This window comes from Physeter macrocephalus, chromosome 8, assembly GCF_002837175.3.
Source record: "Physeter macrocephalus isolate SW-GA chromosome 8, ASM283717v5, whole genome shotgun sequence".
Lineage (NCBI taxonomy): Eukaryota > Metazoa > Chordata > Mammalia > Artiodactyla > Physeteridae > Physeter > Physeter macrocephalus.
Genome location: NC_041221.1, coordinates 46,265,455 through 46,276,558, shown reverse-complemented (window position 1 = coordinate 46,276,558; position 11,104 = coordinate 46,265,455).

The following is an 11,104-nucleotide window of genomic DNA, read 5'->3' as shown; positions in this document are numbered from 1 at the left end:
TTGTTGTGGAGCTCGGGCTCCAGGCGCATGGGCTTAGTTGCTCCACGGCATGTGGGATCTTCACAGACCAGGGATTGAACCCGTGTCCCCTGCATTGGCAGGCGGATTCTTAACCACTGTGCCACCAGGGAAGTCCCATTCTTTTCTTTTTAGTCAACAGAAATTTTGCATTAAATGAATTTCCTTTATTGAAGAAAGTCTTTAGGAATTAATAATAACTTCTAGCCCAAACTTTAGACCAATTTTTTTATTATAGAGATTTTATTCCAGTCTATCTTGTAAGTTGAAGCCTTTGTGACCTGCATTTTTTGCGCCTCTATTTTTGTTGTCCAAACACACAATGCCGAGGGGTTCCTGCCAGAGTTACCCAAAAGTCACTCTGATGAGTAAGACTCTGAATTCTTTCAGGTCACTGTCCCTGTTTTCTAGACAATATACTAGAGGAGCTTATATGTCCCAGAAGTTCATATGTTTGGGTTGAACAGAGTGCCCTAGTGCCAGCAATCGAGTCACTGATAACCACAATTTGCTGATGGATCTGCCGAGCCAGCTGTGGATAATCCACATTCGGCCATGCCTAGAGCATGTGTCCTCTATCTGCCAGGCAGCCAGCTCTTCCAGGGTCCTGTGACACAGTGCAGGCAGTGGTAGTATGAAAGTAACAGCGTCAGGATGTGCAGGATCACCTTACCAGTGAAAACCACAGGAATCCCGGGCAGGCAGAAAGTAATCAGGAAAATTGCATTTTGGCAAAGTGACATGGGTCAACTCTCTTGGCCTCCATAAGAGCATTCTGTGATCTGTGGTTATGGGATGGCTGGTTCGCAATGAGTCCGAAGTACAATTTTGCTTTACTATAGTCATCTGTTCATGTCTAGTACTTCATGGGGGTGAAGAAGTGGGAGACAGTTTCTTCACCTAAGATCCTAAAATTGGCTAATAGGTCAGACTTTACATATATATAACACTTAAAGATAAAAGTGAAAACTCTCAGGAGTCAGCAACCGCAGGCTATAGGTTCTGAAAATTGCTCTAACCAAGCAACAAAAAGAATCTATGATAAAGGTGGTTTGTGAAACTCCAAATACTATATTCTCTTTTAAAGAAAGAGTCACAAAGACATGACCATGTTAAACGGTGTGGGAAATACTCCAGTGAAGAATATGGTGTGGCTTTGTTTAACCCTGAGTTCCAAAAATGTAGTTGACCTTAGTACCTCTCCCCCCCGCCCCCCAGTGATCTGAAGTTCTTTGTTTCTTTGGTTGAAAGCAGCAGAAACCAATTCCAGCTAAAAAGAGCAGAAGTTCATTTTCTGGAGGAATATTGGTAGCGTATAGAATTGTCAGCAAGGCTGGAGAACCAAGCTGTCTCCTCATGTGGTTGGCCTGAGAGCTGACGTGACTTAGCCTCACTACTTAAAACTAGATCATTGTGAGAACTGGAGGTGGCCTTAGATATCAGTCAGGGGGACCTTGTGATTTCACAGAGGAGGGAGCTGAAATTGACAGGGGGAAGTAGCTTAGCCCAGGTCACCTGGCCAGGCACGGGAGAGTGAGATAACTGCTATTTTCACTACCCTACGTAGTCTTCTTGACTGGGATCTTTTATTTGAGGGGGTAGGAAGTATTCCTTTAAAGCACAGCACCCCCCATTGCTCATGAAGAGGAGGAGCCGACATCCTGAGTGGTTGCTTGGCAACGGTGAGCTTTTCACTCGACCTATTTATTTCTACCTCCACCTAACTCAGTGGGAGATCTTATAATTACAAAGTAGCTAAATGTATGTTTTAATTTATTTCCTACTTATTTCCAAAAAAGGAATGATTTTGAAATGATTTTGGCTTAACCCATCCCTATGAAAGCAATGCTATTGGTCTTTCTTTTGAAAGTTTATAGTTTCTCATGGTTATGATTCATCTGAGGTTAGAGATTCAACAGTCCTTGTTTCTCTCTCTTTCTTCCCTCCCCACTACTCGACTCCTAATCTGGAGAAAAACTACTCATCTTCAAGACTCACCTTCTCTATGAAACATATTCTACTGTTCTCTTACTCTCCTCACCTAGAATTGCCAGATAAAATACAGGACTCCCAGTTGAATTTGAATTTCAGATAAATGATGAATAAAGTTTTAGTATAAGTATATCTCAAATATTGCATGAGACATACTTATACTAAAAAAGCATTTGTTGTCTGTCTGAAATTCAGTTTAACCGGGGATTCTGTATTTTCATTTGCTAAATCTGGCAAGCTAACCCCACCCTCAGTAAAATTGTTTCCCCTGTCTTTGGCCTCCCTTCGCTAATACCACAGACAAAGCTCTCAGCACTGTGCCTAGCTCAAAGTCAGCACTCAATGACTGGTAACCACCTTTGTTGTTACTCTATCCTGTAACCATCTTTGTTGTTACTCTATCCTGCAGGTACCCTTGCCGTAGTGCTTGTAACAGTCTAATACTTTACTACCCTTATGTGTTTCATCTTTGCCATCTCCATCAGTCTGCTAATCTGATGTCAGGAGGAATCATGTTCTTATATCTTGGCAACATAGTTGGTGCTTAATAAATGTTGAATGGAAAAAAAAAAGAAAGAAAAAAGATACTGGAACCATAGATAGCTAATATAGGAAGTAATCTAAGGAGAAAGCTGGAGCTTCGTATCAAATGAATCCTATTTTTCAGTCTGTCTGGCATTTGATAGCCTTGGGTTTAAAATCCCATGTTTACCACTTAATACTTACATATCTTGGATACATTTTTTGTCATCCTCAAGATTCAGCTTCCTTGTCTGTGAAATGGGACAATACATTTTTCTCGCACCATGAGACAGAGGTTGCTGCTGTCCAGACCAAATGGAGAAGGACCAGAGTCTGGTGGTTCTCAGGGGTCCCCACATGGCGTTACCTCACCTGCCTTTAAGCCCATTCACCACGTCTATACAGTGTGAGGTGGAAGCAGAATGATCCTGAGAGAGTAAAACAGAACTTACCTTTTAAAGCACCCCTGATTTTTCCTTTACCCATTTTAGGAGAAAATCCTTGCGGGTTACATACTTTCCTTCCTCGTCTCTCTTTCCCTCTTTCTCCTTCCTCTCACACTGGCGTTTCTTTTTAATTTTTTCTTTTTCTGAACAGTAACAGGACTCAAGTTCCAGAGTCTCATTTTTGGTATCAAAGCAGTGTTTATTTCTGCTTTTTCCTGCCTGTGTGAGAAAAGCAAGTCCAGAGGGCTGGAGTATGTCTGTTTCCCTCATGGGGGGAGGGGAGCGCTCTCTCAGCATGTGGGTTTGTCATCAGGGTAACTTTCCTGCCTTCCAAAGCATTTTGAACAGAATGTCAACTTTCCTTGATGACTCAGAATGATCATTATAGGCAGTGGCCTTGGAGACATGTAGGACCCTGAGATTTTGACTAAAATGAATTTAGAACAGGAGGAGAAAGAAAATTTCCTCGGTTAACTAAGAAGTGATTTATTGTAGTTTAATCAAAGACTTTTATCTCTCTTGGCTAATGGAAGAATGTTTTAACCAAGAGGAGGTTTTAGGCAGGTAATTCAGTAGCTCAGAGAGACAGACTTGGTCAGGACACAATCAGTATCATTCAGTAGCAACCCCATTTGTAAAGAGATGATTGTGTTCTGGGTGCTGTATTTAGCCTTGAATCTCCCACCAACACAGAAAGTTCAGTGCAGAGGGAAGTGGTTAAGAGCTGCTAGCTCTCAGGATACTCTTTCGGCCCAAATCTCAGCTTTGCCTCTCACCATCTGAAAGATCTTAGGAAAGATCCTTAACTGAATCTATAAGATTAGAATAATAACAGTACCTACCACATAGTGTTGTTGTGAGAATTGCATGAGATAATGCACATAAGCAAGCATGGTACAGAAGCATTTATTAAATATTAACTCTCAATGATTCTCATTTCACAAATAAAGAAAACTTAGTAACTAGCGGCGCCAAGGTTGGACTTCAAATCCCATTTTTTCACATTTTAGTACAGAGCCACTGCCAAAGGAGAGAAGGGAAACTGAAATGTGGCGGCATAATCAATGGGATCCCCCAAATAGTATCCCTAGTTAGAAGTTTCTTTAGTTGTTTACTTAGGATGTAGGTTTTGCTGCTAAAAACCAAAATATCAGTGGCATAAACACAGCAAGTTTACCTTCTTATCAAAAAGCAGAGTAAACATAAGCAGTGTAAGGTGATATGGTGGCTCCACTGTGTCAATGACCCAGACTCTTGCTTGTTGTTCTGCCAATATGCGACTGTTTGTCCCAACTCTGGGTACAAGGTCCACATCCAAGGCAGCAGATGAGGGGAATGGAGAGCATGAGTCTTCCTTTCAAAGAAGGGCGTGACCTGAGTATTGTCCATACTATGTCCATGCACATCCCATTGACCTACCCAACTGCAAGAGGATGGCAAAAATATTCTCAGCAGTTATTTGCTCAGCTATTACACTAAAGGTAAAAAGGAAGGGTGGTTATGGGGAGCTTAGGTGAAATAGTTTATTATTTGTCATGTTTATTATTATTTGTCCTGTTTCTAAGCTAAATTGATAATCTATTCTACTCCCATTCTATATATGCTGCTGTTTGGAATAGTTACCACTGGGGTAAATGGTTCTGTTTATCTCACTATTAAATATCCTAGATCCTTTGATTCTCCTTTTATCACTTTTTCACTGCCTTCTATTTCCTGTCTCATTACCTGTTAGTCTAGTGGTTGAAGCATTCCTCTTTCCCATGCCTGCTTGGGCCTTCCTCTCCACCACACACTTATATGCTTGACGCTTGCATTTTTTTTTCCTAGATAGAATTATATGCAATGTGAAAGGAAACTGGTTTGAGTGAAGGCTAACTTATCACAACTTTGGTATTAAGTCTTTGTTGTCTATTCAGTGGTGCTGCTGGCTTGCCTCCTGCTTCTTAGTCATGCTAGAAAACCTGACATCGCTGAGAAAGGAGGTGTCTCTGTATTAGAAGAAGAGAGAAAGGGGAAAAAAGACCAGTGATGGGGGAGAATTAAACAATCAGAAAACTACAGTCATCTAGGGAATTTTGCCAAGAAAACAAAAACAAAAACAAAACCCCCCAAACCTAGCACTTAAGAATAAAAAGATGAAGCAGAGAAGAAATATAGCAGAAGCAAATATGGGAAAGACCAACAAGAATTCAGGGATCAAAAGCAGCTTTCTTAAGTTAAAAAAAAAAAAAAAAAAAAAGTCCCAGAGTGTGGATGTCTGGAGTGCCCATCGCTAGCACGTTTTGTTCTGATTTAAGGCACCATTTGGGGGTGGGGAAGAGCCTCTAGTTTGTTAAGACTGTGGTTAATTAAAGTTGGGGACTCAGAATCTGGAGTTAGTATGCAGCTCATCCTCCTGCAAATTGAAAAGAAGGGCATTAGGATGCTGGTCACCCTGGACTCTGGCGAGGAGGAAAGGGGAGCTGAATGCTGGTCTTCACGCAGACCATTCTAATGACTAATCCTCTTTGTAATGGTCCATTTACATGTTAGAAGATCTAAAAGGCAGGAAGCATAGAAATGGGCTTTGAATTTTCTTCCTTAGAGTTTGTTTCCAATTAATCTTTCTGAGACAAGAATCGCAATCCCACCACAAACTGTTCTGAAGCTTTCAAGAGCAGGTTTTGCTACTACGGACAAGATGCTAACATACCAAAAAAGAAGAAAACAACTTAGTGTTTGGTTGGATATCCACCCCCAACCCCCCAACTATGAAAACAACTGATCCATCTCAATAAAAAGGCAGTAAACAATTTTTATTTAAAGTAGACTTTTGGCAGCTTTCTTAGAATCACAGGACAGGAGAGGATTGCCCAGATTTTTTAGAAATGAGGAAACAGGCCCAGAGAGGCCAAGCATTCTCAGAAGGTTGCTCAGCAAATGAGCGGCAGAGTGGGGACTAAAACTGTCTCCCGCTCCCTCACCACGCCATGCTGCCACTTCTTCACAGAATTTATCTTTAATGAAGAAAATAAGTAGCCTCCTAAGCCTGATTAGTTTTTTTTTTTTTTAAGATTTCTAAGGAAAACATGCATTTTATTTATGGAGAGTGGAAAGGTTTTGTATTCAAAGAAAAACAAGGTAACACAGAGAAGTGTCCCTTCATCCTAAGTGGAGGCGGTTGGGTAGTATCCCAAAGGCTATAAGAGGTTGTTTCTTGCTTCAAAGAGTCTTTCCAATCTCTCTTGCCTCTGGCCCGAAAACTCTCCTATTATTATTTCCTGAGGCAGAGATATTTAATAGATGATTGTTTGTCCATCACACTGTAGTTAAAAAGAAAACATTACCTGAGAAAAAAACCCCCTGCAATGATCAGCTGTTAATATTCACCAGCAGTGGCTTCAATCTTTTCTGGGGTCATGGAATATTTCAAAATCTGCTGAAATCTATGGCTCTTTTCCATAAAAATGCACATGTAAAATTACAGTATCTTAGGGTCTTCACTGCCCTCTGAAGCCCATCTTTGGAACCAGGAGAAGGATTCCTGTCTTTAAGTGAATTAGCTTGTCCTATTAGCTGGTTGGTCTTAACTAGCGGCGTCTAATGGGCATGGAACTAAGTTTCCATGGGAGAGAAAAAGAGCCCCAAATTTGCTGCCCTTAAAAGGTGAGCAACCAAGATAGAGAGTCCTGGGCAAGCTTGAGGGATGGGGACAAAAGGGAAAAATGAAAGAGAAGTTTCTCAGGGGAGTTTGGAGAGAAGCCAAAGATAAACTCTTCGACTTCATCACCTTGTCTTGTGTTGGCCATAATTATGATTTCCATGCTTATTTAACTTACTTAGCTGACCTCTGTAGTTATTCCAAAGCCACACATCTTCCTGGAATCCTTCCCCAAGACGTACTGACTCTCAATGGCAGCCTGGGCTCCTGAATAAGATGTCGAGCTGAGAGCAGAGTCCTTGTTTCCTGGTACCTTGCCATCTTATGCTGCTCATGGATCTATTGGACCCCAAAAGGGGTGGGAAGTTCCTGCAATAAGCTACGGGGAGATGATACATCACCAAAACCTAGACATGATCTTGGCAAGCACGGCAGGTAGGGATGTATTGATAAACATCAAAAGAGGTTGTGAATTCCAAGAAAGAAAGTGAATTGGAGTAACTCCAGAGAGTCAATTTTTTTTTTTTTTTTTTTAAAGATACGGTGTGATTTGTAATGCTCAGTGGGACATGGTTGAGTAATGTGTCTGGGCTCCTGTGAACAGCGGGAAGCCACAGAGAAGGACCTGAGCTCCCGGGACGTAGGGATGTATTGATAAACATCAAAAGAGGTTGTGAATTCCAAGAAAGAAAGTGAATTGGAGTAACTCCAGAGAGTCAATTTTTTTTTTTTTTTTTTTTAAAGATACGGTGTGATTTGTAATGCTCAGTGGGACATGGTTGAGTAATGTGTCTGGGCTCCTGTGAACAGCGGGAAGCCACAGAGAAGGACCTGAGCTCCCGGGACAAATAGGTGCCGTAGAGTCCATAGCAGTTCCAAAGAAGTGAGTCCAGGATGGAACTTGGGTGCTGAGCAGCCATTTCAAAAACTGTGAAAAGTTGCAGCCAGTCCTGGGCTGTTTCTCAGAACTTCACTGCCTCCATTTTGTTTAATGGTCATGTTCTCACAGACTGGGAATTCTTATAACAAGAAAGGGAGAATGTGGGAATTCCAGTTAAAAGCAACTGGGATATAGGGTCAGATAGCGGGAAGCCGGGTGATTGGCTGCATCTAGTCAGAATGGCCCAAGAGCATTTGAGCACAATGTTCTATGATCATTACTGCCTGATGAGTAGCCAATAGCCCCATGTGGCTGTTAGCACTTGAAATGTAGCTAGTGCAACTAAGGAACTGACTTTTACATTTTATTTAATTTTAATTGATTTAATTTAAATAAATATACCTAGCTAGTGGCTCCTATCTTGGACAGCTCCAGTCTGGACCTAGGGCAAGACCAAGTCAACATTGACCCACACCCCTGAGCAGCTTCTGCTGGAGTTAAAATCTGCTTTTATCCATTTCTCCATCCATTCATTCGTCAGGCATGTCTGACCCTACAGAGGTTCTAGTAGCCTGTAGCCACTGGGGCTTCTAGAATGGAGTCAGGAAACTCATCTCTAGCTCACCTGTTATACTCCCCTACAAACTGAGGGAGCCTCTTTTGTCTGTATCTTGATCAGGATGCTGACGACCATGGGTCAGGGTACTTCTCCATTCTACCTCCATCTCACCTCTCTGGGAATGCATCAGCCTTGGTTCTCCTCCCTTGCATGTGAAGTTGCCTGTCTTTCTTTTTACCACTGGCATTAAATTATTGACATTTCTCTCTATGTCTGTTTGTAAAATGGTCATTTTGGGTGTTCTCCAAGAGTACAGGGAGGCTAGAGTGAAACCTACAAATCATTATGAAGCTTATGGTGAGAAGAACAAACTGTTTAAGTTGGATATGATGTTCGAGTTGATGAAGTTCAACTTACTTGTTGCTCTGAAGAGGAAAACCATAAAACCAATGATTTGAGTAAAAAAAAGGCTACCATTCAGGCATCCACTTATTTGACAATACTTATGTGCCAGGTAGTGATGCAGCTGCTGGGGTACAGAAGTGAAAAAGAAAAAGAGTATCTGTCCTCACAGAACCCATTTCCTTGTGGGGATGATGGACAATAGGCCAGCAATCTAACAAATAGATAATAAAATCTCAGATAGAGAAAAGTGCTACCAAAATAAAGCAGAGTCAGGCTATAGAGTTGTGAGAAGTGCTGTTTTAGATGGGATGGCCAGGAAAATCCTCTCGGAGGGGGTGATGTTTGAGTTGAGACGTGGATAAAGTTAGGAATTGAGCCATGTGACTCGCGGTGGGGAGTGCAAATCGAGGGACAACGGAAATAGCCAAGGCCTGAAGGTGGAGTGTGTTTGGCTGGTCTGAGGGACAGGAATGAGGCAGCGGAGTGAGTCAGGGGGAGGAGATAAGTCAGAGGGGGGCCAGGGGCCAGAGGCTGGAGGGCCTTTTAGGTCATGGCATGGACTTGGATGTATTCTTGGATTTATTCTAAGTGCAATGGGATGCCATTGTGGAGCCTTTCCTCATGTCAGTTCCAACTCACTCGTTAGATTAAGAGTTGCAACTTTAAATGCCTAATGAGAGGTAATGAGAGTACAGGTAATGAGAGTGCAGGTAATTGAGAGTGCATGTCCTGTGGGTGGCGGTCAATGTTCAGCTCCAGGTTGTCATGGCCTTGCAGTAGTGCAAGACCAGTGCTTTTAGAGGTCATTCTTGATAAATGAAAATGTGGACATAGAAATGTTCATGTGAAAGATTTCAATTTTTAAATACTGCAAAAAATTCAAGTTAAATGTGCAAACACACATACACACATACACACACAGACACAGAGTACAGGCCAAAGAAAATATATCTGCAGAAAATTACCACCAGTCTGGGTGTTCTGCATTAGACAATCATGTTCAGAGAGTTTGGATTTTCAGCTAAAGCACATGTGAGAAAGAAAATTCCACATGATGCCAAAACACAATCACTAGAGGCTGTGGAATAACAGCCAGTGTAACTTCCACTATATGAGCCTAACCAGGGAGGGCAAAATCTACTTTTGCAAAGTGATCCTTCCGGTTGGGCTGTAGATAGTTGAAACAGACCATTGTTTTCTCTATAACACTGTGACAAAAATGAATAAGCTTAAAAAATAGTGCATTAAAAAAAAAACATTGGGGAATCCTCCAGCCTGTGGAACAAAAACCACATTCACAGAAAGATAGACCAGATGAAAAGGCAGAGGGCTATGTACCAGATGAAGGAACAAGATAAAACCCCTGAAAAACAACTAAATGAAGTAGAGATAGGCAACCTTCCAGAAAAAGAATTCAGAATAATGATAGTGAAGATGATCCAGGACCTCCGGAAAAGAATGGAGGCAAAGATCGAAAAGAGGAAAGAAATGTTTAACAAAGACCTAGAAGACTGAAAGAACAAACAAACAGAGAAGAACAATACAATAACTGAAATGAAAACTACACTAGAAGGAATCAATAGCAGAATAACTGAGGCAGAAGAACGGATAAGTGACCTGGAAGACAGAATGGTGGAATTCACTGCTGTGGAACAGAATAAAGAAAAAAGAATGAAAAGAAATGAAGACTGCTTAAGGGACCTCTGAGACAACATTAAACGCAACAACATTCGCATTATAAGGTCCCAGAACGAGAAGAGAGAGAGAAAGAACCAGAGAAAATATTTGAAGAGATTATAGTCGAAAACTTCCCTAACATGGGAAAGGAAATAGCCACCCAAGTACAGGAAGCGCAGCGAGTCCCATACAGCATAAACCCAAGGAGAAACACTCCGAGTTATCATTTCTCACATAATAATCAAATTGGCAAAAATTAAAGACAAAGAAAAATTATTGAAAGCAGCAAGGGAAAAACAACAAATAACATACAAGGGAACTCCCATAAGGTTAACAGCTGATTTCTCAGCAGAAACTCTACAAGCCAGAAGGGAGTGGCATGATATACTCAAAGTGATGAAAGGGAAGAACCTACAGCCAAGATTACTCTATCCCGCAAGGATCTCATTCAGATTCGATGGAGAAATCAAAAGCTTTACAGAAAAGCAAAAGTAAGAGAATTCAGCACCACCAAACCAGCTGCACAACAAATGCTAAAGGAACTTCTCTAAGTGGGAAACACAAGGGAAGAAAAGAACCTACAAAAACCAACCCAAAACAATTAAGAAAATGGTCATAGAAACTTACATATCGATAATTACCTTAAACGTGAATGGATTAATTGCTCCAACCAAAAGACACAGGCTTGCTGAATGGGTACAAAAACAAGACCCATATATATGTTGTCTACAAGAGACCCACTTCAGACCTAGGGACACATACAGACGGAAAATGAGGGGATGGAAAAACATATTCCATGCAAATGGAAATCAAAAGAAAGCTGGAGAAGCTATACTCATATCAGATAAAATAGACTTTAAAATAAACAATGTTACAAGAGACACAGAAGGACACTACATAATGATCAAGGGATCAATCCAAGAAGAAGATATAACAATTATAAATAGATATGCACCCAACATAGG